Genomic DNA, 27,392 nt, shown 5'->3' with positions numbered 1-27,392 from the left:
TATATCAAATTTAGTTACATTTATAATATGGCCAAATAAGAAAAGACCATTTACATTTACATCTACACATACAACTCTAGCCTTACCAAAAAGTGGAGCTAGCTCTACCATGTAGAGTTAGAACAAATTAAGAGGATTTAAAATATTCTAGATCTACCAACTCTTGTATATTTTAGAATTGAAGAAAAATTTTAGATCTACCCTCTCGTCTTGCTACAGTCCTTAAGAAACAAGATCTACCATTTAGTCAATCTAAACCTCCACTTACAAACACTAGTACAAGAGCTAAACTAGCTCTACCACATGGTAGGGGTAGCTAGCTCCACAAAATTTTAGGTCTAAACTTTGATGGATGCTAGCACCACCACATGTCAGATCTAGACATAGAGTATACCTCTATCATCTAGGGTTTATCTTTTAAATCCCATTACCAAAATTTTAGCTTACTAGCTTAATCACATGCTACAACAAGTTAGCTCCATCAAAATGAAAATGGTAGATTTCAATGGATGCTAGCTCCACCACATGGTAGAGCTAACTATAGAGTTCTAGCTCACCAAATTGTGGAGCTTGATTTCAAGGAGTTTTAAAAGATAAGCTAGCTCTAATATGTGGAGTTTAAATGACTTTAAGAGAAGTTGAAAAGCCTTAAAACCACCATTTGTAAATTTTAGAATTGAAATGATTTATAGAATCATCACTTGCCCATTCTATAGTCATTCAGAAACAAAGATCCATCAATTAGTCAATCTAGACCACCAATTACAAACATTGTTACAAAGGATTGTTATTTGAGACTCCCCCAAGAGTAGATGCACTCTCTAGCTTTCAAACTTTATTAGAGTATAAAAAACTAAATGAACAATAAGTTATAGTTTGGTAGAGCTAGAATGCAAATATCTAGCTCTACCATGTGGTGGAGCTAGAACGCATTGATCTAGCTCTACCACATCGTAGAGCTAGAATGCACATATCTAGCTCTACCATGTGGTGGAGCTAGAATGCATTGATATAGCTCTACCACATGATAGAGCTATAAGCATCAATCTAGCTAAATCATGAGGTGGAGCTAGAATACATTGATCTAGCTTTACCATATGGTAGAGCTAGAAAATTTCAATTTAGCTATACCATGAGATAAAGTTAGAATGCATTCATCTAGCTCTACCACATGGTAGAGCTCGATTGCATCATTTAGCTATACCAAGTGGTGGAGTTAGAGTACCTTGCTCTTGCTCTACCACATGGTAGAGCTAAAAAGCATCAATCTAGCTATACCATGTGGTGGAGATAGAATGCATTTATCTAGCTTTACCATGTGGTGGAGCTAGAATGTATTGATCTAGCTCTACTGGGTGGTGGAGCTAGAATGTATTGATCTTGCTCTACCAGGTGGTAGAGCTAGAATGCAAATATCTAGCTCTACCATGTGGTGGAGCTAGAATGCATTGATCTAGCTCTACTAGAAGGTAGAGGTAGAATGCAAATATCTAACTCTACCATGTGGTGGAGCTAGAATGTGTTGATCTAGCTCTACCACATCTTTACACATTAACATTAATAATGATATAAAGATTCTTCTTGAAGAATGATTTCCTCTATCAAAATTACAATTAAGGATATGTTTAATCAAAAAACGTTGTGGTTTTATAATCACACTAGCCTTTCTTTTTGAAATCCCATTTTAATATATTAAGATTTTGTTTTAAAATAAAACTAGAGTGTAACTAAATAACCAAGGCTACTTAGTTCCATCGCATGGTGAAGTTATAAATCAATGAGCTTATAGGTTTATCACATAATAGAACTCAAACTTAGTGGGTTGTTTTGCGGCACAACATCCTCAAATCTCCCTCAAATACAAAATCAATATACATCAACAATATGAGAACTCAAAACATTAAGCTTGGAATAAAATCCACTTTGTCAGAATAACATTTAAAAACTTTTACTTAAATGAAACTTACTCTACTAAATAAAAAACAATTTGTATGGACAACCAAAAGATAAAATGAGAAATGAAGTCCCCTTGAAGTAGGAAGCACTTTATCAAAAAATAAGAGGAGAACCCTTAAGTAGGATGAATGAAGATAAAATGAGTCTCCTTAAACAAGGATGCACTCTCAACAATAGAATGCACAATAAATGTGAATCCATTAAAACAAGACATTGTGATTGTTAATCCATTAAAACAAGATACTAGTCAAGTTTAAATTTGTTAAATGCCTTGCAAAGACACACAGTTGGACAATACACTCCAAAAGAGGCTCAAATTAAGTATATTGGCTATAATTACATTCAAAAAAGGCCAAACTACAAAGACCTTATACATTTGATTAGAATAGAGAGGGAAAATTTGAGCTAGCTTCAAGGGGCTATATTGTTTTTTAAAAGCCTTCTCTTCTTACTTTGATTGATTTTCTATCTGTACTTGTCTTTCTACCTTATCATCAATATCCTCTTATTCAGCCTCCTCTTCTTGCTTTCTTTGCCGTTCACATTGCTCTTGTCTCTCTGCCTCTGCATCAGCCTCCGCTTGTTGCTTTCAAATCTCTGCTTGTCTCCTTCTCTCTAATTCTACTTTAGCTTCTTCATACCATTTCTCCATCACATCATCCGAGAATTGGTTTGGTGTTTCTTCAAAGGCATTATCACGTGTATATTGTTGTCGATTTTTATTCTGTAGCCATAAAAACAACCAATCTCTCAAATCTTCTTTCAAAAAATTACACATTTTCTTGGAGTGTTGATGGTATAGTTGTGGGACTATTAACCAGGATCCTGACGCATTGTCAAACACCTTATAGTAGCTATTATCAACTATCAATGTATTTTTGGTATTGTATAAAGGATAAAGATCCCAAAAGGTCTCAAGTTTTTTAAAGAAAACTTGCCTACTATGCACAAGCCATGAGGCTTTTCAACAATGCTCTTGAGAGAGAATACCTGCAAACTTAAGCTTCTGTCTTGGAAATACTTTGTCAATTACTTGAAAGAGCTTAGTTCTCCTACAAGCACTCCAAATAAACACATGAAAGAGTGGGATACACCAATCTAAGAACTCATGTGCATTTTGGTGACATAGGGCATAACAATACTCATTAACCAGCTCGATATTGTAAGGAGTATCTTCTTGGGTTTCAAAAACATGGCACAACAAACCATTGAGGTTAAGAATAATAGCCCTACTATCATCTTCTTTGCGTAGGGGTACCCATATTGGGTTCGGATAGCATGGGAGTATGATAACCTCCTCAAAGGGATATACAAAGCGTAATCTTGCATCAATTTCTCACAGACGGTCAAGTGAGTGCTAAAGAATCTGGCTTCATTGAGTTTGGATTTTCTTGGACATGCAACATATTAGCTTCTTACGACAACAAAGCCACCTCCACCAGTTAGAGTCAACCATAGCACCTTGAGAAGTAGGAGAATATCTAATGATAGCCAAGCTTGCAAGTACAAGGAAGGCATGCTACAATTACTTCTATGCAAAGATGAATATCAAATAGGTTTTAAAAAAACAAGACACAACATGCTGACAATACAATACGAAATGATCCAAAACTAGGAACTAGCTATACTACAAAATAGTCCAAGATGCAAAGATCCTTTCCATTTATTTTAGAAAAGATGTAACATAATGTGCTAATAGGTTTCAAATTGTGATGGGACTAGAGCTGATTGATCTAGCTACCGCAGGATGGTGCTAAAATGCACTAGTCTAGCTTTATCATGGGTAAATCTAGAATGCAATGATCTAGCTTGACCATGTGGTAAAGCTAGAATGCATTGATCTAGTTCTATCAAAGTTGTAGAGTGATAACTTGTTCCATGTGGTGAAGGTAGATTGCACTGATAACTTGTTCCATGTGATAGAGCTAAATTAAAAAGCATGTAGATTGACCTTATAAAGAAACTAGATTTTTTTTTCAATCTAGCTCTACCATGTGGTAGAGATATATTGCAAAGATCTATCTCTACCACGTGGTAAAGCTAGAAAGCATTCATATACCTCTACCAAGTGGTAGAGCTATATTGAGTAAATGATAGAGCTACATTGGGTCTCAAAAATATGACAAAACAAGATATTACGATTTATAATAATATCCCTCTTATCATCTCTTTGCATAGGGGTACTTTGTTGGGTCTGGCAAATAGCATAAGAGTATGTTAACCTCCTCAAAGGGATGTACAAAGTGTAGTTTTTGATCAATTTCTTGTACACATTCATGTTGGCATTGGACCAATTCTCTTAATATAGATTAGATTACTTTGGACATGCAACATCATAGAAGTCTACAACAACAAAGCTGCCTTTGTGAGCTAGAGTTAACCACAACATTTGGAAAAATATGAGTACACTTGATGGTAAAGGTAAGCATGTGGAATGAAGGCATGTTAAAGTTAATTCTATGCAATGTGAGAGAGGTAAAATGCATTGATCTAGCTCTATCATGTGGTAGCTTATAGCTCATTGATCAAGCTCTACCACATGGTAGAGCTACAAAGCATTGTAAAAGCTTTACCATATGGTAGAGCTAGAATGCTTTCAAGTCTAGCTCTAGTATGTCATGAAGTTAAAATGCTTGAGACTCTAGCCCTCACATGCGGTGGAGTTGTAATGCATTGATAATTAAATCTAGCTCTCTCATAGGCCAAATTCCTTAAAAACCAAATCATAAGACAAAAATCTGGCTTCAAGACAATTTTAAGTTAGGAGTTTGTGTATATTAGGGTGCATATGGTAGAGCTTAAAATCATTTATCATAGAGGTAGAATGCATTCATCTACCTCTACCATGTGATAATAAAAAATGAAGTTATCAAGCTCTACCACATGGTAGAACCAAAGTGCATTGATATAGCTTTGCCATATCATTAGAGCTAAAACACTTTAAAGTATAGCTCTAATTTGTCATGGAGTTAAATGCTTGGAAGTCTACCACTATCATGTGGTGGATCTAGAATGCATTCATAGTTCAATCTAGCTCCACCATAGTTTGAATTTCTAGGAAATAAATTCACAAGACAAAGATCAAGCTTCCAAAAATTTTCAAATTAGAAGTCCTCTTAAGCCAACATTTGTATAATTAATCCAATAGTAATAATTTTGCCATTAACTAAAAAATAAGGTACATTTCTTATCAATTCATGGATAAGAAAGGACAAAAATCTTCCAATAACAATCAAACTCCTTGTGTCAAATGGCTTTTTTCTTTAAATGAATTGCATCACATCTGTAAATGAATACTCCTTGACATAACGTCCATGGAACAAACCTGGAAAAAAAAAACAATCACAAATTAAGTTTCTTAGTTGTGAATACAAAGTTATTCTTTGGTTATAACTATAGTCTTTGTTAGGTAATACCTTAGCAATTTCTATCACAATTGAAGAAGATTGTACTCATTTAGCACCTTGTTTATGAAAGCCCTTGCATTGTTTGCTCTCAATATTGTTGTGGTAGAACCCAACTTTCTAGCTAAAGAAATCAATTGTGGTCCTCTCATGCTAGCAACATTGACGTGTTCCTTTGCCATTATTTTTCTGATTTGCTCTCTTTTTTTTTCATATTCTCTTTCTAATACCTTTTGACTATTGACTAAATTTTGTAAACTCTCTGCCAACGGTAGCCTATCTGTGTAGATCATCTTCTTTGACCACTTCAAGTTGCGCTCTGTCCAAAAATCTACCATACCTTTGTATTCTTTCTCATGGGATACTAGAGGTTGTCTGTAGTGGTTAGAGCCAATGACCTCACGCGCACATCTTTGCTCTCATCAAGTCGCAAAAGGTAGGGAAGCAACTCATCAATGAGAACATTGTCAACCAAATTTTCTTCATCAAACTTTGTAGGATAGATGCACTTATTATCAGGAGAAGCACAACCCTTGTATGGAGAGTCATCAATAAGAATTGTTCTCCAAGCATCACAATCAAAACATGTAGAGATTTTTGATAATGGCTTAAACATTGCCTGAATACTTGGGTTATCAGGTCTTACTAGTTTATAGTGTTCACCCATCTCACAAGCCTCTTGAGACCAGACTACAAAAAATGGTAAAATCTCTCCTGCTTTATCGTGTAATACTCTCGGTATTGAAAGAACATTACTCTCTTTTACCGTTGACCAAATTCCAACATTATATTTCTCTAACAAGATCTTCAAGAATTGGATACATCGTGGCCTTAGTACAACATATCTTTTTGAATCTATATGAATAGATTCAAATAGGGAAGATGGTAGTTGTTCACAACATTTTAACAGTAGACCATTTAGGTCCAGCACAATTGTCAAAATTGATTTCCTAAAGAGAGGCAAACTTGCACTACTAGCAGAGCTAGTACTTGACTGTACATCTTTGTTGGGCTGGAAACTCTCACCCACCGCTCTACTTGTTTGAGATTGTGGCAAAGAAGCATTGAATATCCCATTTTCATTGTCATAATTTGTCTTTAATCCTTCTAGATGGACATCTTTGCTGAAGTCGTGGGAGACGCTCTCATCCATAGTTTGAACGGGGCAATCCTTAGCTACTTCATTTGGTGTTAGTTGCACAATAGAATCATTATAACCATCTCAATTTCAAAACAAAAGGAACATTCACTCAATAGTAATGCAAACTACAATAATTTACAAATGATAGCACTCACAATTAGCACATGTATATTGACACATTTATGATGAAATTATCCTTAGAGACCATTGTGACAAAACTCAGTAAAAGCTTTTGTCTATATGGAACCAAAAGGGTTTCATAAATTTTAGGTCTAAAATTTATGGAGAAAAGCTTTACCATGTGGTAGATCCATAGTTCTATAGGTTCTAGGTCTACCATATGGTAGAGCTTGACCCTACTAGATTCTAGCTTCTTCTTATAAAATAGCTAGGCTTCATTGATGCTAGAATTTCATACTCTTAGGTTTATTAAATGATATAGATAGAAACCAAAGAATTTTGGTAGGGATCTCTCATAGGAAGAAGGGATTTGGCTCCACCTTAAGATCCAATATCAAGTGGAGTTGAGATACAAAAAAATCACTCGAGGTGAGCATCATATGAGGATGCTTGAAACCACCTAGTAGAGCTAGATCAATGCATTCTAGCTCCACCACATGGAAGAGCTTCATATTTGCATTCTAGCTCTACCACATGGCAGAGCTAGATCAATGCATTCTAGCTCCACCACATAGTATTTCGAGACTTCATAGCATTTTAGCTCTACCATGTGGTAGAGCTAGATCAATGCATTCTAACTCCACCAAGTGGTATAGCTAAATAGATGCAATTTAGCTTTACTGTGTGGTAGAGCTAGATCAACGCATTCTAACTCTAGCTCATGGTATAGCTAAATTAATGCTTTCTAGCTCTACCATGTGGTAGAGCTAGATCAATGCATTCTAGCTTCACCACATGGTATAGATAGTTTGATGCTTTCTAGCTCTACCATGTGGTAGAGCAAGATCAATGCATTCTTGCTCCACTGCATGGTATAGCTAAATTGATGTAATCTAGCTCTACCGTGTGGTAGAGCTAGATGAATGCATTACTTTACAATTGGAAGAGCTAAAATCAACAAGCCTAGCTTTGCATGTAAATGAGCCAAGGATTAGATTCTATATTGACAAAGCAAGATGACTTTCATAGAATCTATTGTTTACTTGCTCTACCATATGGTGGAGCCAAGATTTATGAGTTTGAGGTCTACCACATAATATAAAGCTTTATTCAATGAGCTTTAGCTTTGTTACAATATTGTTGATCTTCATGATAAGCAAGCAGACCAATCATTTAATGATAAGCAAGATAATCAAAAAGCCCTTTAAAAGCATCTTCCTTGCTGAAAAAGACAAGCGATGTAAAGAACTCTATTGCACCAGTGCATCCTATGTTCTGTCAAAAATGCAATGCTCCATTATAGTGCTCTTTGGTCATCCCACTCAAACTTCTTAAAGCATCCTGTAAGTGTATAAAACCTGTGATATCCAAGAAGGTAAGAAGCACATATTGAGATCCCCTTGATCCCCCAGTGATTATCATAATGCCATTCAAAAGATTGCAAAACTTTTCTGCACTCCAATGCTTTTGTCTCTCTAGATCTTCAGTGCAATCAAGAACACATAATCCAATTGACACTAGATCACTAAGGTGGCGCTTTAAGTAGTAACTTCCATCAAATGAAAGATTCACAGCATAGATGCCTAGAGGAAGATTTAAGGACATGGTTGAGCGCTCTTTACTTAGAGTGATATTCCACTCTACATATTGCATTGCAGCTGCTGGAAAATTGATCTTCTTTGATCCCACCTGAAGCTTTGACTTTATCCACTCATCACAAAGCTATAGAATAGTTCCATAAACAACTTTGTTGATGTTGTAGGTGGAAGCTAACTCTTGCCAATTCTGACACTGTTTGTCTTTGTTCATAGTGCTGAACTCTACAAGCAACTGTTCTTGAACAATTTTGTCTTGCTTCATTTGCTTAATGCGCTCTGCCATGTCTACTACATGTGTACTCTTTGCACCTTTTGAAAGAACAATTTCTCTAGACCTATGTTTTGACTGTATTTGCTTCACTTCTTCTTCCTCAAGTCCAGCAAGGCATCTAAAAGCAGTGGCAGTTGGTTTTTTATCTTAATCTTGGATGATTTTGAGCCAGCCTTTGAAAACCTCATCAGAGAAAATGACCATGTGAGCTTGCTTTGTGATGAAGGATTGTCCCATGGTAATTCTAGCCAATCAAAGAAAACTCTGCAAAAAAACTTAAAAATTAAATCAAAATATAATAAGTACTTTTTAACATATAAATATAACTGAAAAAGGATATAGACTTACATCCCAATCTTTACAAGATGGTGAGCCCTCTATTACTCCAGTTGTTGTCTTTGATGGAGAGTTGTTGAAGACCCACTGACTCCTCAAGTGGTTCAAGATATCATTGTATGGTTGTTTGACATACAACAATTGGGCCTCTTCATTAGCAATAGCAGAAATTGTTGTCACAACTTGTCGCTTTGGATCTACAACAATTCGAGCTTTTCTTTTTTCATAAACTTCTACCAGCTCTTGGGAGTGTCCACCTTCTTCCATTTCTTGATATCTTAAAATCTTGGCAGTTTAGATTGAATGTTGCCCATCTATAATCCAATATGAATATGTAGTGAGCTTCTCTTCTGCTATCTCATCTAGTTTCATTGGAAAACCTTTCTTCTTCCCAGCATTCTTTACTGGCATTAAATATGCGCATGCTCCTGGTCTATTTGTGCTTGCAGCAAAAAACAACATGCATTTGTCGATACGAGAAGGTTCTATCTGACAAGAATTGTAATGATTAGGAGCTAGCCAGCATTGATCTACAGGAATTTCGTACTCTTTGTACTTGAATAGAAAATATTTGAATATTTTTCCATGCCCCCTATATCACTCTTAAGTGCTTTTTGCGCCTCATTTTCTAGCACTTTGGGATCTACAAATCTTATTTTTTTGACAGTTCTAGGCTTTCTTTCTCTGTTCTAGATCTAACAATGACTTCATCCACATCTATAACACCTGTAGTTGTTTTTGCCTTTTTTTGTGGTTGAGTTTTGGGAGGTTTCTTATCTTTCACTTGTTTGCCTATCACACAATAGGAAATAGAATTGTGTAGCTCTTGTACAGTTATATCTTGACTTATAGATTCTAGCTCCCATCCTCGATAAAACATTGTATCTTCTTTATCTCTCATCTTTTTCTCAATAACATATGCCTTAGGATCAAACTGATACTCTAGATTTCTCAGAACCCCAATATTAATGCACCCAATAGAGGGATGAGAATCAACTACAGAAATGGAGAAAGAAGTCATTGGACCTAAGTCCTCAAAAGTATCTAAGCCCATATCAGCAACAAATAGATGGATTTTGTTAAACATTGAGCCCTCTAAACCCCAAATATCAAGGTACCACTGTCGTTGTTGATCAGAAGAGGCAAAGTTTATGCTATTGGGAACTTCCACTATATTTCTTTTCTGAGACATCTTCACTTGCAAAAGAATCACACTCATTAGCTTAAAATATTATGTTTTCAAACATCATACTTAATAATTGAACAAAATATATTTATGAAAACATGTTGGATTAGAATGATTCAACTAGAACAATTGTAGAGCTAGATTGCATCAATTTAACTTTACCATGTGGTGAAGCTAGAATGCATTAATCTAGCTCTACCACAAGGTAGAGCTAGAAAGCATCAATCTAGTTATATCATGTGGTGGAACTAAAATGCATTGATCTACTTCTACCACATGGTAAATCTAGAAAGCTTCAATTTATCTATACCATGAGCTAGAGTTAGAATGCATTCATCTAGATCTACCCCATGGTAGAACTAGATTGCATCAATTTAGCTATACCATATGATGGAGTTTGAATGCATTGATCTAGCTCTACCACATGGTAGAGCTAGAAAGCATCAATCTAGCTATACCATGTAGTGGAACAAGAATGCATTGATCTAGTTCTACCACATGGTAGAGCTAGAAAATATCAATATAGCTATACCATGAGCTAGAGCTAGAATGCATTGATCTAGCTCTACCATGTGGTGGAGCTAGAATGCATTGATCTAGCTCTACCACATGGTAGAGCTAGAAGCATCAATCTAGCTAAATCATGAGATGGAGCTAGAATACATTGATCTAGCTCTACCATATGGTAGAGCTATAAAGTTTCAATTTAGCTATACTATGAGGTGAAGTTAGAATGCATTCATCTAGCTCTACCACATGGTAGAGCTCGATTGCATCATTTAGCTATACCATGTGGTGGAGTTAGAGTGCCTTGCTCTTGCTCTACCACATGGCAAAGCTAAAAAGCATCAATCTAACTATACCATGTGGTGGAGATAGAATGCATTGATCTAGCTATACCACATGGTAGAGCTAGAAGCAAATATCTAGCTCTACCATGTGATGGAGCTAGAATGCATTGATCTAGCTCTATCGGGTGGTGGAGCTAGAATGTATTGATCTTGCTCTACCACCTGGTAGAGCTAGAATGCAAATATCTATCTCTACCAGGTGGTAGAGCTAGAATGCAAATATCTAGCTCTACCAGGTGGTAGAGCTAGAATGCAAATATGTAGGTCGACCATGTGGTGGAGCTAGAATGCATTTGTCTAGCTCTACCACATGGTAGAGCTAGAATGCAAATATCTAGCTCTACCATCTGGTGGAGCTAGAATGCATTGATCTAGCTCTACCATATGGTAGAGCTAGAAAATTTGAATTTAGCTATACCATGAGGTAAAGTTAGCATGCATTCATCTAGTTTTACCACATGGTAGAGCTTGATTGCATCATTTAGCTATACCATGTGGTGGAGTTAGAGTGCCTTGCTCTTGCTCTACCACATGGTAGAGCTAAAAAGCATCAATCTAGCTATACCATGTGGTGTAGATAGAATGCATTTATCTAGCTCTACCATGTGATAGAGCTAGAAGAAAATATCTAGCTCTACCATGTGGTGGAGTAAGAATGCATTGATCTAGCTCTACCGGGTGGTGGAGCTAGAATGTATTGATCTTGCTCTACCAGGTGGTAGAGCAAGAATGAAAATATCTAGCTCTACCAGGTGGTAGAGCTAGAATGCAAATATCTAGCTCTACCATGTGGTGGAGCTAGAATGCATTGATCTAGCTCTACCATATGATAGAACTAGAATTCAAATATCTAGCTCTACCATGTGGTGGAGCTAGAATGCAAATATCTAGCTCTACTACAAGGTAGAGCTAGAATGCAAATATCTAGCTCTACCATGTGGTGGAGCTAGAATGCATTGATCTAGCTCTACCACATGGTAGATGTAGAATGCAAATATCTAGCTCTACCATGTGGTGAAGCTAGAATGTATTGATCTAGCTCTACCACATGGTAGAACTAAAAGCATCAATCTAGCTAGATCATGAGGTGGAGCTAGAATACATTGATCTAACTCTACCATATGGTAGAGCTAGAAAGTTTCAATTTAGCTATACCATGAGGTAAAGTTAGAATGCATTCATCTAGCTCTACCACATGGTGGAGCTCGATTGCATCATTTAGCTATACCATGTGGTGGAGTTAGAGTGCCTTGCTCTTGCTTTACCACATGGTAGAGCTAAAAAGCATCAATCTAGCTAGACCATTTGGTGAAGGTAGAATGAATTGATCTAGCTCTACCACATGGTAGAGCTAGAAAATATCAATTTACCTATACCATGAGGTAGAGTTAGAATGCATTCATCTAGCTCTACCACACGGTGGAACTAGATTGCATCATTTAGCTATACCATGTGGTGGAGTTAGAATGCCTTGCTCTAGCTCTACAGCATAGTAAAGCTAAAAAGAATCAATCTAGCTATACCATGTGGTGGAGATAAAATGCATTGATCTAGCTCTACCACATGGTAGAGCTAGAAAATATCAATTTACCTATACCATGAGTTAGAGCTAGAATGCGTTGATCAAGCTCTACTATCCATGTGGTGGAGCTAGAATGCATTGATCTAGCTCTACCAAGTGGTAGAGCTAGAATGCAAAGATGTAGGTCTACCATGTAGTAGAGGGGAATATTTGCATTCAAATTCTGAATTCAAATTTTCCTGCCTAATATTTAAATATCCTATTTGTTTATAAATTGAAATGTTCTCAATGTTTTTTGAAGTTCAATTTGACGTCTACGTTGTTTGTGTGACATGGATGTCGTTTCCCAATGAAGTTCTTGAATTTGAAGTTTTGTCATTGACTGCAAGCACGTGGCCTCATTGCTTACATCATCAAAGCAGCAACATCACAAGGTACACATATTTTGTTTTCATACATTTACTTAAAGACGTAGATCATAGATGGATGTAGAGTAGAAAAGGAAATATACTTTAGACATAGAGATAAATATAGACATAAAGCATATTAGAGTTTAGCATAGATGAAATTCACAGAGGCATTAAAAAATTCACCAATGGAGAAAGAGGAAACTTAGAGTAAAAGTTTTGGGTGAAAAGAATAGCCATGGAGAAAGAGAAGAACTTGATAGAGATCTTCAGCAAAAAAATTTGGTTTTCTGATAGGGACGACTGTTTGTCGCAGATGATGTGTTTTGCAGCAAGATTTGGTAGTTAACAACAATCTTGGACTCCTTAGATGATAGGCGTTGTTGAGAAGAACAGAGTAGATGTTTTGTTCTGTAGCAGTAGGGAAAACCAGAGCACAAAATCTGCTATGCAACAAGGTAGAATGATCTGTTCTATAGTAGAAGGTAGGTGACAACAGGTAGGGGACAAAGGGTGCAACAACCTACAATGCACAGTGCTAGGCAGCAAGGTAGAACAATCTGTTTTGCAATAGAAGGTAGACTGTAGCATGCATAGAACAGGGGACGAAGAGAGAAGCAATCTGTGCTGCGCAGAAGAACCACATGACCTGTTTTTGCGGCAAGAAAACCTGTGTGTAGAGAACGTAGAGGCATTTTCTGAAAGAGCAGAAAGTTGAACAATCTGTTTCACAACAGAAGATAGGCTGTAGCAGGTAGGGAACAGGGAACAAAGAGAGCAGCAATCTGTGCTGCACAAAAGAACCACACGACTTGTTTTTGCGGCAAGAAAATCTATGTGCAAAGAAGGCAGAGACGTTTTCAAAAAGATTAGGAAACTGAAAAAGATAGGGCTAGGTCGTTTTCACGTTTTTTGTTGGGCAGACACGTTTTTTTACTTTTCTTTTCTAGGCGAACGTTTTTTTTTAAATGGGCAAACACTTTTTTTTCGAATTTGGGTGGATGCTTTTTTTTAATGTTTGCCCCCCCTTTTTTGAATTTGAAATCTGCCCCCCTTTTTTGAATTTGAATTGTCCTGCTCCTACTCCTGCACCTGCACCTACTCTTGCTCTTGCTCCTGCTCCTGAACCTGCACCTGCACTTGCTCCTACTCCTGCTCTTGCTCCTGCTCTTGCACCTGCACCTACACCTACACCTACTCCTACTCTTGCTCCTGCGCCTAAAAGGCAACTTCTCGCCTAAGGCAACTTATGACCAAGGCAAGTAGACCGACCGGCTAGTAGACAAGGCATATTAGATGGCTTATTTAACAGACTTTGACAGATCTTTTGGCAAGTTTGAGAGGCCTTCGGCCTTGCGAGAGACAGGATGATTATAGTGGTAAACAGGGAATCCAAAGTTGCCCCAAACATGCTTATTTGTCCATTTTGAGCTTAATTTGGGACTCCAAACCCCCTAGAGTGACTCTACAAGACTTGAACCCTCACCCTTGAGTGAAGATCTTATCTTGCTAGTGTAAACCACTCATCCTAGGCTCCTAGTTGTGTCACATTGCCCTAAACAGTGTATCATATATTGTAACAGGCATCTCACATTGTATCATATATTGTAACAAACATCTCATATTTCACTCATATGGAGTGCGATTTGAGTCATTTTTGTTGCATTGTAATACTCTATTTTGGGACTAAGATACAACACAAGTTTTCACTATTAAAGCTTCACATTCATGGCCTTGTCCAATGGCAATGATGGTACGCTTGGTGCTACAAATTACACCACACAACAACAATGATTCTAAATCTCAAGAGCTTTCCAAAAATATGCTACATGGGTAGATTTTAACAAGTTATTCAATGTGCTAACCCAAATACAAAAGGAAAGTAGTCCTACCCTCAAGACAAACTTCAAAAAAAAATGAAAAGAAGAAAATAGTAAAAGAAGGTAGGTATAGGGATCAAAGGTGAAATTTGATGTCCAGGGTACAAAACAAAAACTAGTACTAAAAATGGTAGCACACCTAATTGTTAATGGTGAAGAGTAAAAAAGAAGTGGGAAGGGTAAGAGGAGGGACAAGGTTGAAAGTGGGAAGGATGAGGGGAGGGGCAAAGCTATTCAACTTATCCCATAAGTTTAAACTAGCCTATGTATCTAGTACTATATAAAGTAAAGTGATGTCCACCTATAATCATAAGACCAAGATTGAGGACTTGGGCCTAGGCCTAGGCTTGAACTTGATCCACGTGGCATCAAATTTGAATTTGTAAGCTAGAGCTTGAGAATCAAAATCCACAGAGATCAAAGACATTACTAGCAATGGCAAGAGGAGTTGGTGAAATGGGGCCCATATGGATGAGGTCTGCCATTAACGAGCGTGAATTACTTAATGTGGAGAATGAAGTAGAACTACCATAATCATCAAACAATAAAAAGAAGTAGACAGAACCACCGTGAGCTAATTTGGAATCTTACCACACAAATCAGCGTGAACAAGATCTAGAGGAGCTTTTGATCAATGGTTGACCTTGTGTGGAAAGGGTTGTCAATGATTCTAGATCTATTTGGTCCACTTAGTTTGAATTTGTCATGCTCAAGTTAAGGTCAATCCAAGTTTTAATCTCAATTTTCATTTTGAGGGATCTTTCCCATTTCACCTTATTTAAACTTTGGTTTTTTGAGGCAAGAGAGAGTCTCATTATTTGACTCTTCTATCTCATTTGAGGCATCATTATAGGTTTGCACAATTGTTCTATACCATGTGCTAGAGGTACAATGCATTGATCTAGATGTACCACATGGTAGATCTAGAATGCATGATCTAGCTCTACCACACAATAGAGGTATAACAAATCAATCTAGCTACACTATGTGCTAGAGCTAGAATGCACTAATCTAGCTCTACCACATGGTAGAGCTAGAAATTAGAATGCATTGATCTAGCTCTACCATGTGGTAGAGCTAGGATGCATTAATCTAGCTATACCGTGTGCTAGAGCTACAATGTGTCGATCTAGCTCTACGACATGGTAGAATTAGAATGCTTGGATCTAGCTCTACCACCTGGTAGAGTTAGATTGCATCAATCTAGCTATATTGTGTGTTGAAGCTCAAATGCACTAATCTAGCTCTACCACATAGTAGAGTTAAATTGCTTCAATATAGCTACACCAGGTGCTAGAGCTAGAATGCAAGGATTTAGCTCTACCACATAGTGGAGCTTGACTGTGTATCTAGTTATACATTATGCTGCAGCTAGAATGCATCAATCTAGCTTTACCATGGACTTGACTCCGAATGTTTTGATGTACCTCTTTCACATGGTAGCAATAGAATGCACCAATTTAGCTATCCTATGTGTTGAAGCTAGAATGCAATGATCCAGCTCTACCACATGGTAAAGCTTAACTCCATCAATCTAGATTTGGAGCTAGAATACATTAATCTAGCTCTACCACATGGTAGACCTAGAATGAATCAATCTAGCTATACCATGTAGTGGAGCTAGGTTGCATTGATCTAGCTCTACCAGATGGTAGAGCTAAAGCATCAATTTAGCTATACCATGAGCTAGAGTTAGAATGCATTCATCTAGCTCTACCACATGGTAGAGCTAGATTGCATCAATTTAGCTATACCATGTGCTAGAGCTGTAATGCATTGATCTAGCTCTACCATATGGTAGAGCTAGAATGCATTAATCTAGTCATATCATGTGCTAGAGCTACAATGCATTGAATTAAGTCTACCACACAATAGAGCTAGATTGCATCAATCTAGCTTTACAATGTCTTGGATCTAGAATGCATTGATCCAACTCTGCCACACAATAGAGCTAGAATGCATGATCTAGCTCTACCACATGGTAGAGCTAGAATGAATTAATCTAGCTATACCATGTAATAGAGCTAAAATGCATTAACCTAGCTCTACCACATGGTAGAGCTAGAATACATCAATCTAGCTATATACCAAGTCCAAGAGCTACAATGTGTTGATCTACATGTACTACATGGTAAATCTAGAAAGCATCAATTTAGCTATACCATGAGCTATAGTTAGAATGAATTCATCTAGCTCTACCACATGGTAGAGCTAGAATGCATCTATCTAGTCATATTGTGTGCTAGAGCTACAATGCATTGAATTAGCTCTACCACACAATAAAGCTGAATTGCATCAATCTAGCTATACCATGTGTTTGATCTAGAATGCATTGATTTAGCTCTACCACAAGGTAGAGCTAGAATGCATGAGCTAGCTCTACCACATGGTAGAGCTAGAAAACATCAATCTAGCTATACCAAGTGCAAGAGCTACCATGTGTTGATCTAACTCTCTGACATGGTAGAGTTGAAATGCATCGATCTTTTCTATGATGTGGTGGATATAGAATGGACTCTCTCTACATTTGATTATTAGTTGAATAAACCTAACTTATCATGTGCAGGATGGACTTCCAATCTGGAGGGAAGGTCTACATGATGTTGGACAATGATACTGTTGGTATTGGCTACATGTGTAGAATTGATCCAAATTCCACTTGTAGTGGAACAATGATTGGTCAAGGAAATGTATCACTACTTGTGGAGGAGTGCTTAAAGGGTGTGGAACTACCATTCCCTACAATGGATACTACTTACCTTAGAAGTGCATTATGGAGTAATGTTTGTTGGCCAAAGATGCTATTAAGGCCTTTTACAAATGAGCTAGGATTTGGAGAGCAGAGTGAAAGGTGTAATGATGTCAATCAAGAAGAGCCTCTAGAACCTCCAATTGTAGATGCAATACCAATAACATCTCCAAAAATTGACATGCGATACCGACAATCTTGGAAGAATGAGATGGTTCTTCTAAAGGATGAGAGCTTGATGCAGACTATCAACCAAGGGATCATCTTGTATGTGTTTCCATTTGAATGTGTCAACTTTCAGCACCTTGGTGATGACTCTATAGGCGTGTCTATTGAGAGTGCAAATGGGGTTGAAATTATGCCACAGTTGGATAGTATCACATTGGTTAAATGGCCCATAAAACAGGTGACAATGCTTGATGGAAGCCCATTGCAATGCTATGTTCCCCTTAATAACATGCGTGCTAGACATGACAACATATCTAATGAGGAAAATGATGCACATGTAACCAGTGAGGTTAATGTTGCTCCAACCTCTACAAAAAGACGCTACACTTTTATAAACAGGGCTCCAAAGCAAAGATCACAACCAACTTCCAAGTTTTATGTATCATGGGAATCAATTCAAAGAGTTTCATGCATTGATTGTTGTGCAAAGAAATGTTGTCAAGTAATAGATTGCAATGTACTAATGAGGATACGACAAGACTTTTTGGGACAATCACAGGAGTCTTGTACAAATTATGTATATGATGTGCTTTCCACAACGTGGCATCATGATTTAGCTTCAAAGGTGCAATACGAATTTAGGCTATATGGGATGATTGTTTGTTGTAGAGCATGGTATGAGATTCATGGTATACCAAAGATATCCTTTTATCGCTACAAGGAAAAATTTGAGTCTGGTGTGTGTCAGTATATGCATGGAAACACAGGGGTATTAAGGAGAGTCCATGAGCATACTAGTACGGCAAGATCACTACTTGATGAATTTGTGAAATGAACTCTGCACCTCATAAAAGTAGAACAATGCCAGATGGATTAAGGGAAACTAGGTTGTCAATTCCATTAGTGTTTAAGCAAGTGGATATTTTAAGTGAAATCAACACAACACTTGAGCAATTGGAATATGAGAAGAAGCTATCAAAGTCATCTTTTGGTAGAATTTGGAATAAAGAGTACCCACAAGTGTCCTTAACAAAGGCAAGTGAGTTCTCTAAATGCACCTTGTGTAGTGCTCTCAAGGCAAAACTAGAAGCCAAACCTAGTCTAGAAGAAAGGGCAAGGCTCCTCAATGAAAGAGGAATTCACATGCAGCAACAACTAAGTTGTAGGAGCTTATACTATGCATGGCGCACATTTTCAGAAACACAACCAGCAAAGTATGTATGCATCATTCATGACAAGATGGACCAAAAGAAAACAACTATTCCTAGACTAAGAGTCCTTCCCAAGGGTGTGGATTCGGGATATAGTTTACCAATTGCATTGATTGGTATGATCACTCGTGGATATGTAGAAGGTCATTATGGGCATTTTACTTTGAATGGTCTATGGCCATCTGATCCCAATCTAACAATTGGCTCAATTGCAAGTTGTTTACATAACTTAGAGAGGATGGATAGGCATCCTCTTGGTAATCTAGCTACAAATGGGCTTCCAAGGAGCAATGCTTCACTTCTACATGCCTTAAACTCAAGGACAGCTCTAGACAACCACAACATGAGTGATGGTAAAGATCCCATTGTTGAACCAAGTACACATCAAGGAGTATATTCGGCTTTGTCATTTTGCAATTTGCCAGAAAACTTACTACTACAACTAGATAATTGTGCTAGAGAAAATAAAAATTGATACTTGTTTGCCTACTTGTCATTGCTTGTTGCACAAGGTGCTTGCAAAACTATATAATTGGGATTTTTCATGGTTGGACATACACATGAGGATAAAGATGCCATGTTTAACAGATTTTCAGAAAAGCTAAGAGTTGGGCAAACCTTTACTTTACCACATTTGAGAACCAGCTCAACTTCTTCTCCAGCTCCCTTCTTGCTTACATAGGTTCCTGACTTCAAGTGATATTGTGATGGCTACATTTGCGATAGGCAAGAAGCACTTATAGGTCATTCCAAAACACTTCTATTCCGGTTCTTTATGGAGGGAGATACACCAATAATGCAATATAAGGCTCATGTAGCTATATGCAATTGGAGTGGAAGTATATGTCTTTGGAAAAAAGACACAAAAGGTAAACCAATGCTACCTAAAGGAGATCCACCTCTACTACCAATGGCTGAGCATATAAAGGTGCGTGTAGAAGTAATATCAGGATTGAAGAGCTACATAAGATTCTGGCAGAATCGAAGTAATGGTTCATCTATGCCAAGCTATTATGGGCCCGTGATAGATTACTAGACTAATGTGATTGAAGAGCTTGGAAAACCACTACAATAAGAGGCAAGCTTGTACACAGATTTTTGGCCACAGTCTCAAGGCTCTCATGAGTTAGATGATATGAATGTTGAACAATTGCATGCACAAAGGTTCTTAGGTATTGAAGAACACAATGATCATTATTGTGGACCTACACAAAATAAGCCAAGGGATGCATTTAACCCTATGCTACATGTCTAGCAAGGACACTTTGTGATGCTGCACCCGAATGACACAAACATCTATCCAGTTTGGCTTGCAATGGCTAAATCAAATGTTGATGATGAGCCTACAACCCCAAATTACAAGAAAATTTTGATTCAATATTAGGGACCTTGTGCAAGGAAGAAAGGCTTGACAATTGCTCAAGCTTACATCAACTGCTGGAATGGATATTGGCAAATCAATGAGGCAGAGCAACAAGTGTGGGAAAATGCTGATGCAATTATTTGGTCTTGGAAACCAAGGAATCCACCACCATACAAAAGAATCAAGATACCAGAAAGGGAAGCCTGCAAAGCAAAATCATGCTTAGGCTTAGCTTGTGAGGATGAAGCTCGTATCAATGTTTCTTTCAATGAAGAGTAACATTTTGTTGCTTCATTCCTCTATACATTTGGGTTATGATTAGATCAAAATGAGATACTTTTGCACCTTTTTTATTTCACTTATTCAATGTGGATTTTCTTTGTGCCTCCTATGTTTTTATGATTTAATAAAACTTTAACTTTTTTTGTTTGGATGTTTCATGAATTATTTGCAATGTTCAACTTCATTGGTGTCGATTCTTGCAACGGAGAAATTTAAAAACTACTTTCTTATCAATGGTGTTTATCAACACCATCTTTCTACAAGGTTATCAAGCTTCTTCAAGATATGTTTACGCATAGATGTTAATCTCACTATGGTTTAAATGGTGATTATAAATCCTACCATTTTTCATTCATAGTAAAAAATTCCATAAGAAATTTTCCCACATTAAGTGGGAGATTCCCACAGTACATGAAACCTCTCAATTTCAAAATTCTCATAATGTGGGATTTTTCCCATAATACCTAATATGGTCTTATTCGGTAAAATATCTCAATTTTATCAAAATCAATATGATTTTTTGAATGCACATGGCTTTGAAAAATACAAAGTTCTTTATGAGAAGAGCCCCCCATGCTAGACTTAACTCCTAGAAGGCTCTAAGAATTGGCTATGAGAGCCATACATATAATAAAGGCATAGTTCTTCTATGCATGATTGTATTATGGGTCTATTATGGAGTGCAAAGAATACAAAAACCCATCAAGGGGGGATCAACTCAAGAGTTCTCTTCTAGCCCTCTCCATTGTGTACTATGTTTTTGTCTCCATCTCTTCTCTCTCTCTCTCTCTGTCTCTCTCTGTCTCTCTCTCTCTCTCTATTACCTCAAGTCTATCTAAAATTCATGTCTAGTTTTTTATATTTTTACTGTTTCTCACATGTGAGTGATAGCAATAAATCCACATGGGATATTATTGCAAAAGTATTACTTCACCAATGGATACAAAACGTTCAAAAACACATTGTTTGCTTGAAGATATGTGAATGTCTTGTAGAAATGACAAAAGGCCAAAAAAGATGGCTTATTAGAAAGGTGACTAGATACATACTAGTGAGAACAATCAATTCTATCATAAGGGAAAGGATATAGTACTATGCAAGGTCCCAGCCTTAGAAGAATTCCATTCCATAATTTTTTGTTGTTGTGAAGGTATTTTTGGAGGATATTTTGTACATGACCTTAACTATAGGCAGATTTTGCAAGTAGGGTTTGTATGGTTGAGCTCACATGCAAATGTGCAATATGATATATCAATATAAGAGTTGCAATGAATGTCATGGTTTGAGTGAAGAGACTCACCTACAAGCCATATACACCTATTATCTCTTTTGGGCCATTTGAAAATTGGGGCATAGATGCAATTGGCTCATTGCCAACCACTTGAGCTAAAAAGAAGTATATTGTCATGAGTGTAGACTAAATGGAAAAATGAGTAAAAGCAGTCACACCTAGGCAAATTAGTGCAATAGTGGTAGCCTTTTTTTGGGACATTATTTGTTGTAGGTTTAGGACACCATTGGAGATCATCTCAGATAGAGGATTAGGATTTACTATTGATCCAATGGGGGAATTAACGGAAAAACCCAAGATCAAGAGGTGGCATTATTCTTCTTACTATTCCCAATGCAATGGTTTAATAGAAAAGATAAATGATATGATATGCAAGATCATAATCAAACAAGCTAGTACACACACACACGCACATGCGCGCGCGCGCACACACACATGGGATAATCACTTGAATGTTGGATGATGGGATTTCTATGGCCAATAAGCCATACTTTCTATTGAATTGGAATAATTTAGCAAGCATTAGGGTGCTTTCTAAGAATAAGTTGAAGTTGAGAGAGAGAGAGAGAGAGAGAGAGAGAGAGAGAGAAGGAAAGAATGATTCAATTAGAGCTACTCCAAAATGATAGGGAAGAAGTTGTAGAGTACTACAAGGCAAAGGTTGACAAGAGGCTAAACAAGCTCAATAAGCAACTCACTCCAAAAGGTCTTCAAGAAAGTCATCTAGTGCTGAGGTATGACAATAGATTTGACCATAAAAAGGATAGCAACTTTCAACCAAGTTGGGAAGGTGCATTTGAGATTATCCAAAATTTTGGCATGGGAGGTACCAATTACAAGACATGTCTAGTAAGTTCTACCATACCAGGGTAAATGGTTGCCAATGGCTAAAGCACTATTTTCAGTGCATTGAAGTTCACAATGGGGAGGTACTTCCTCACTTTAATGATCCTTCTCCACCACCAAGTCAAGAACCTAGCTAAGGGCATAAATACGCCTAGCTTAAAGGGGATGGCTAATAATGATGCAATTTTTTGGAACACCCCCTATGTGATGTCCCAAAGCTATTTCTCATCTTTCCCACTTTTGTTTGTAAATATTTTACCACCTAGTTACTACATATTATAGGCCATTAGGCTATAAGTAAAAAACAAGCCTTCTTTAGGCATCATTGTGGCAAATTAATTGCATACGTGTGTGCATCTTGATCTATGGATGAAAATCCCAATTCTTATATGTTTAACCATGATTTTTTAAAAAATTACCCTTGATAAAAATTTTGTACTAGGAGGATTAAAAATTTTATTCTCAAGGTTGAAAATATTAACCCTTGGTAAAAAATATTTATTTCATGGTAAAAAACTACTTAATATCTATTGTATGGTAAAAAGGTAGGGTGATTGTGATTTTAGTATAGCAAAAATCTATTTACTATTTATTGCATGGTAAAAAAATATATATTGTTTATTATATGGTGAAAATCTGGGGTGACTCTGATTTTAGCATTCACCTCTCACCCTTTACTTTTGGGAAAAAATGGATTGACTAGGGATAAATTCACATTCGGTCAGTGGGAAAAGAAAGTTTTTGGTGGAAAAAGAAGAGCCTACATGGTGGTCCCTAGTAGTTTGAAGAAGAATCCAAGCACACATTCCACATGTGGGAAGTGGCATAAGGCCCTTCACATCTCAACCATCCAATGGGAATAGCACACATGGCAAGATAACCACATCAAACCAATCTCATGGGAGCGTAAAAATGTGCCTGAAAGAGGCTCCATTGCAATGAAAGGTTCTAACCCCAAGTCCCTTGCAAGTTCCAAAGCATAGCCCCAAGTTTCAACCATGAATGCCCACCTCCTAACTTGGTCTTCACCTCGTGTTTTTTGAGAAAATAGACCTAAAAAACAACTCTTCGCACATCACCTTGGTAAATTCTATTTTCAAGGGAAGAAAACGAAGAGAGATATCTTGATATGACATAAGGGATGAGGTAATAGGCTTGTTATGACTTGTCAAATCAAGATTAGAGCTAAGCTAATGCTCCCTTGAGTACAATATAAATATCCTCCCTTTTCTTGTTGGAAACACAAGATAGAAACACTCATATGATGCTACACTAAGTAATTCACTAGTCCTACACACACAATACCTCCATCACAAAGTAGGGCTGCATAGAAGAAGGAGGCTTTGCTGCTACAATGTTAAGTATGGAGGGCATGAAGGTGGCCATCAACCTTTCAAGAGAAGAAGGAAAAATCCATTCTACAAGAAGGAGGCTTGAAGACTGTAAGGAGGAAAAATCATTTCAACTACATCAAATGTAAATTGTCTATGGTAGCTTCGTCTCTCTTTGTATGTACATATGCTTATAATATCCCTAATCCATTCAGGAGCACTATCTACTAAAGCTCCATAACCAATTATCCTCTCCAATTGGTGTTTCCTCTTGACCAATCATTTGAGGTAAGGGCTACATTATAAATCACGCATCCTATGCCTAACCCTCCACAAGCCATTACCAACCTACTATACATAGCCAAGTACAAAATCCATAACCCTATCACTCATGCAGGTATTTTATATCCATGCACCCTTATGCTTTTGGAGAGTCCATGGCATACTCACCAGTGTCACCCACTAGCAACCAATCTATGTATATCATGTGTCACATGATGAAATCCCTAATGATGGATTAGCATTTAGATTGTAGTTTTTATTGCATGCATAATAAATGTTCTCTAAGTCTTTCATCATGTGCTTCATGATGAGATCCTTAAAGAGGAAGCTATATTAGCACCTAGACTATAATTTTCTATTGCATGCACAATAAAAGGTCCCTAAGCCTTTAATTTTAGAGTGGTGCCCCTAGTCTCATTTCTATGCCTTTCTCTTTTAAGTGGTATGGGAGTTTGGGTGTATAGGCCACCCTAATTTTGAATCTTTCCTCTAAATTGAAGGTACTTCATAGCAATAATGGTAGTGAACATCTCTCAAATGTCTTTAATTATTACTATAGGTATAAAGATACTCAACATGAAGTTACCATTCCATATTCTCCTTAAAAAAATGGTACTAGAGAGTGCAAGAATAAAACAATTTGAAATTATTTGGATGTATGTTTTTACATTCTAGCCTTTCAAAGCAATTTTGGAGTTATGCAATTTTCATAGAAATTCATGTATAGAGTTTTAACAACAATGTTTTTAGGAAAAAAGAAATATACCACATGGATAGGCAAGACTCACTTTTTTTGCATCTCATTTTTGTACTTTTGGTGGGTTGGTTAAATCAACATTGATAAAGAGGCATGTCACAAGCTAGATTCACCTAGAATGAAAGCTATTTTTTAGGCTATATTTATGATACAAAAGGATATAAATTTAATGTTCCATCCCCTAAGAAATCTATATGCAATCATGATGTTATTTATGATAAACAAACAATGGGTGGTGAAAGTTCTTTATTCTCATGATCCCTAGCCCCTTTCAACTTCCCTTCCATTTTTTCTTGAGGATTTTGAGTCAATTTGGACTTTAAAACTACTCACGTTGATGTTTCCCAACCTTCAACTTCTCTTAGTGTAGTGGATGTTTATCATGGTGAGGTTTATGTTGATAGTCCAATCAACAATGAACATGGTTCTTGCTATGTTCTTGATGATTGTGATGAAGCTAATATGACTACAAGTGAAGATCTTGTCACTTATGAAGTTATGATCAAGCTATATGTTTGTTATATAAAGTTGAATAATATAAATGTAATGCATGTTGAATATGAGTAACTTATTTCTAAAGGTACTCAAGTTCTCACAAATTTTCCAAAGGGTTGCACAAGAAATTATTGTAAGTGGGTATATAAGACAAAGTGTAAGTTTGACTTTACATTTGATAAGTTTAAAGTTGATCTTGTAGCCAAGAGTTTTTTTTTCATGTTATTGATGCTCATTAGCATGATACTTTCTCTCTGATTGTTCACGTTGCCAATATTTGTGTTCTTTTAGCCCTTGCAATTGTTCTTGAGTTGAAAACTCAAGGGATGGATGTTAAAATAACTTTTTTAAATCAAGATTTGAGAGATGAGATCTATATCGAGTAGCCACTTGGATTTCAAGTTGATAGATGAGAACATCTTGTTTGTCACCTACATCAAGCACTTGATTGACTTGAACCAAATTCTTGTGGTTGGTACATTAAAACTGAAACCTTTCTTAAATTTAAAGAACTTTGTCTCTTATTTTGCACATCCTAACATCTACATTAAAAGGAAAGATCTATGTTTTGTGGTTATTGCTTTATACGTGGATGACACCCTTCTATTTGGAAATGACCTTGAATTTTTGTCATTTTTGAAGAAACTTTTATCATCAACCTTTGAGGTGATTGATCTGGATTCAAGCTACAAAAAATGAGCAAAAGATACTTTACTTCTTCAACAATGAAGGTTTATTTCTACGATTATTGAGAAGTTTGGCCTTTCTAGTGATCGTGAGGCAAAAACTCCATGTTTCACAAGCTCTAAAAGATACAAATCTCTTACAACACAAAATTGTCTCACAATTCATTCTTATGCAAATCTTGTTGGATGTTTACATTTTATTGGTGTTCATAATGGTCATAACAACTGTTTTTTCTTTTTCTCGCACTCTCTTGGTCAATATTTATCACAACTTACAAATGAGCATTGGACTATATCTAAGTGAGCTCTTAAGTATCTGAAGGGTACCAAAGATTCAAGTCTTTTGTTTTAATCTCAACAAGATAAATCTACTTTAGATGCATTACGTCTCTTAGGTTATTTGTATGATCATTGGAAGAGTTCTCATTCCCCTATGAGATCTACCAATTAACATTGTCTCTTTATCAATGGCTCTTTAGTATTGTGGTGCAGTAAGATACAACATTTTGTTGTTGTATCTACAATTGAAGCAGAGTATGTTGCAGCATCATTGGCAACATGATTTTGTTTTTGGTTGAGGCAAAATCTCTCAAATCATGGATACTCTATATCCTCTAGTACTTTGTTAAAGTATGATAACCAAAGTGATATTGGTCTTTCAAAGGATTATGTGTAGCATGATAAGTCAAAGCCCATTGTTATGAATTACTACTATGTTGGACATGAAGTACAAAAACAATGAATTATTATCAAATATTTTCCTACAAATCAATTGCTTGCAAATATTTTGACAAAGGGCCTTTATGAGGACACTTTTCCTAGCTCTCAACAAGTAGAGAATAGTGTTGCAACTTTCTTAAAGTCAAAGAACTTTGTCTCTTATTTTGCATATCCTAACATTTACATTAAAAGGAAAGGTCTATGTTTTGTGGTTATTGCTTTATACGTGGATGACACCATTCTATTTGGAAATGACCTTGAATTTTGGACACTTTTGAAGAAACTTTTATCATCAATCTTCAAGGTGGTTGATCTTGGAGATATTCCTTCCTATATTTGGAGTCAAGTTGCAAAAAATGAGCAAAACGTACTTTACTTCTACAACAATCAAGGCTTATTTCTAAGATTATTGAAAAGTTTTTCCTTTCTAGTGATCATGAGACAAAAACTCCATGTTTCACAAGCTCTACAAGATACAAATCTCTTACAACACAAAATTGTCTCACGAGTCATTCTTATGCAAATCTTGTTGGGTGTCT

General features: G+C 36.7%; 2 pseudogenes; both read right to left on the bottom strand.

Moving 5' to 3' along the window:
* Positions 1-2,461: 2,461 nt before the first annotated feature.
* LOC148039396 (uncharacterized) lies at positions 2,462-3,355 on the bottom strand (annotated as a pseudogene).
* Positions 3,356-5,386: 2,031 nt separating this feature from the next.
* Positions 5,387-5,976, bottom strand: LOC148039395 (uncharacterized; annotated as a pseudogene).
* Between the last annotated feature and the right edge of the window lie 21,416 nt (positions 5,977-27,392).

This window comes from Lygodium microphyllum, chromosome 3, assembly GCF_053477565.2.
Source record: "Lygodium microphyllum isolate KBCC chromosome 3, Lygodium_microphyllum_v1.1.10, whole genome shotgun sequence".
NCBI lineage: Eukaryota > Viridiplantae > Streptophyta > Polypodiopsida > Schizaeales > Lygodiaceae > Lygodium > Lygodium microphyllum.
The sequence above is the reverse complement of the archived record's forward strand: the minus strand, read 5'-3'. Positions and strand labels throughout refer to the sequence as shown.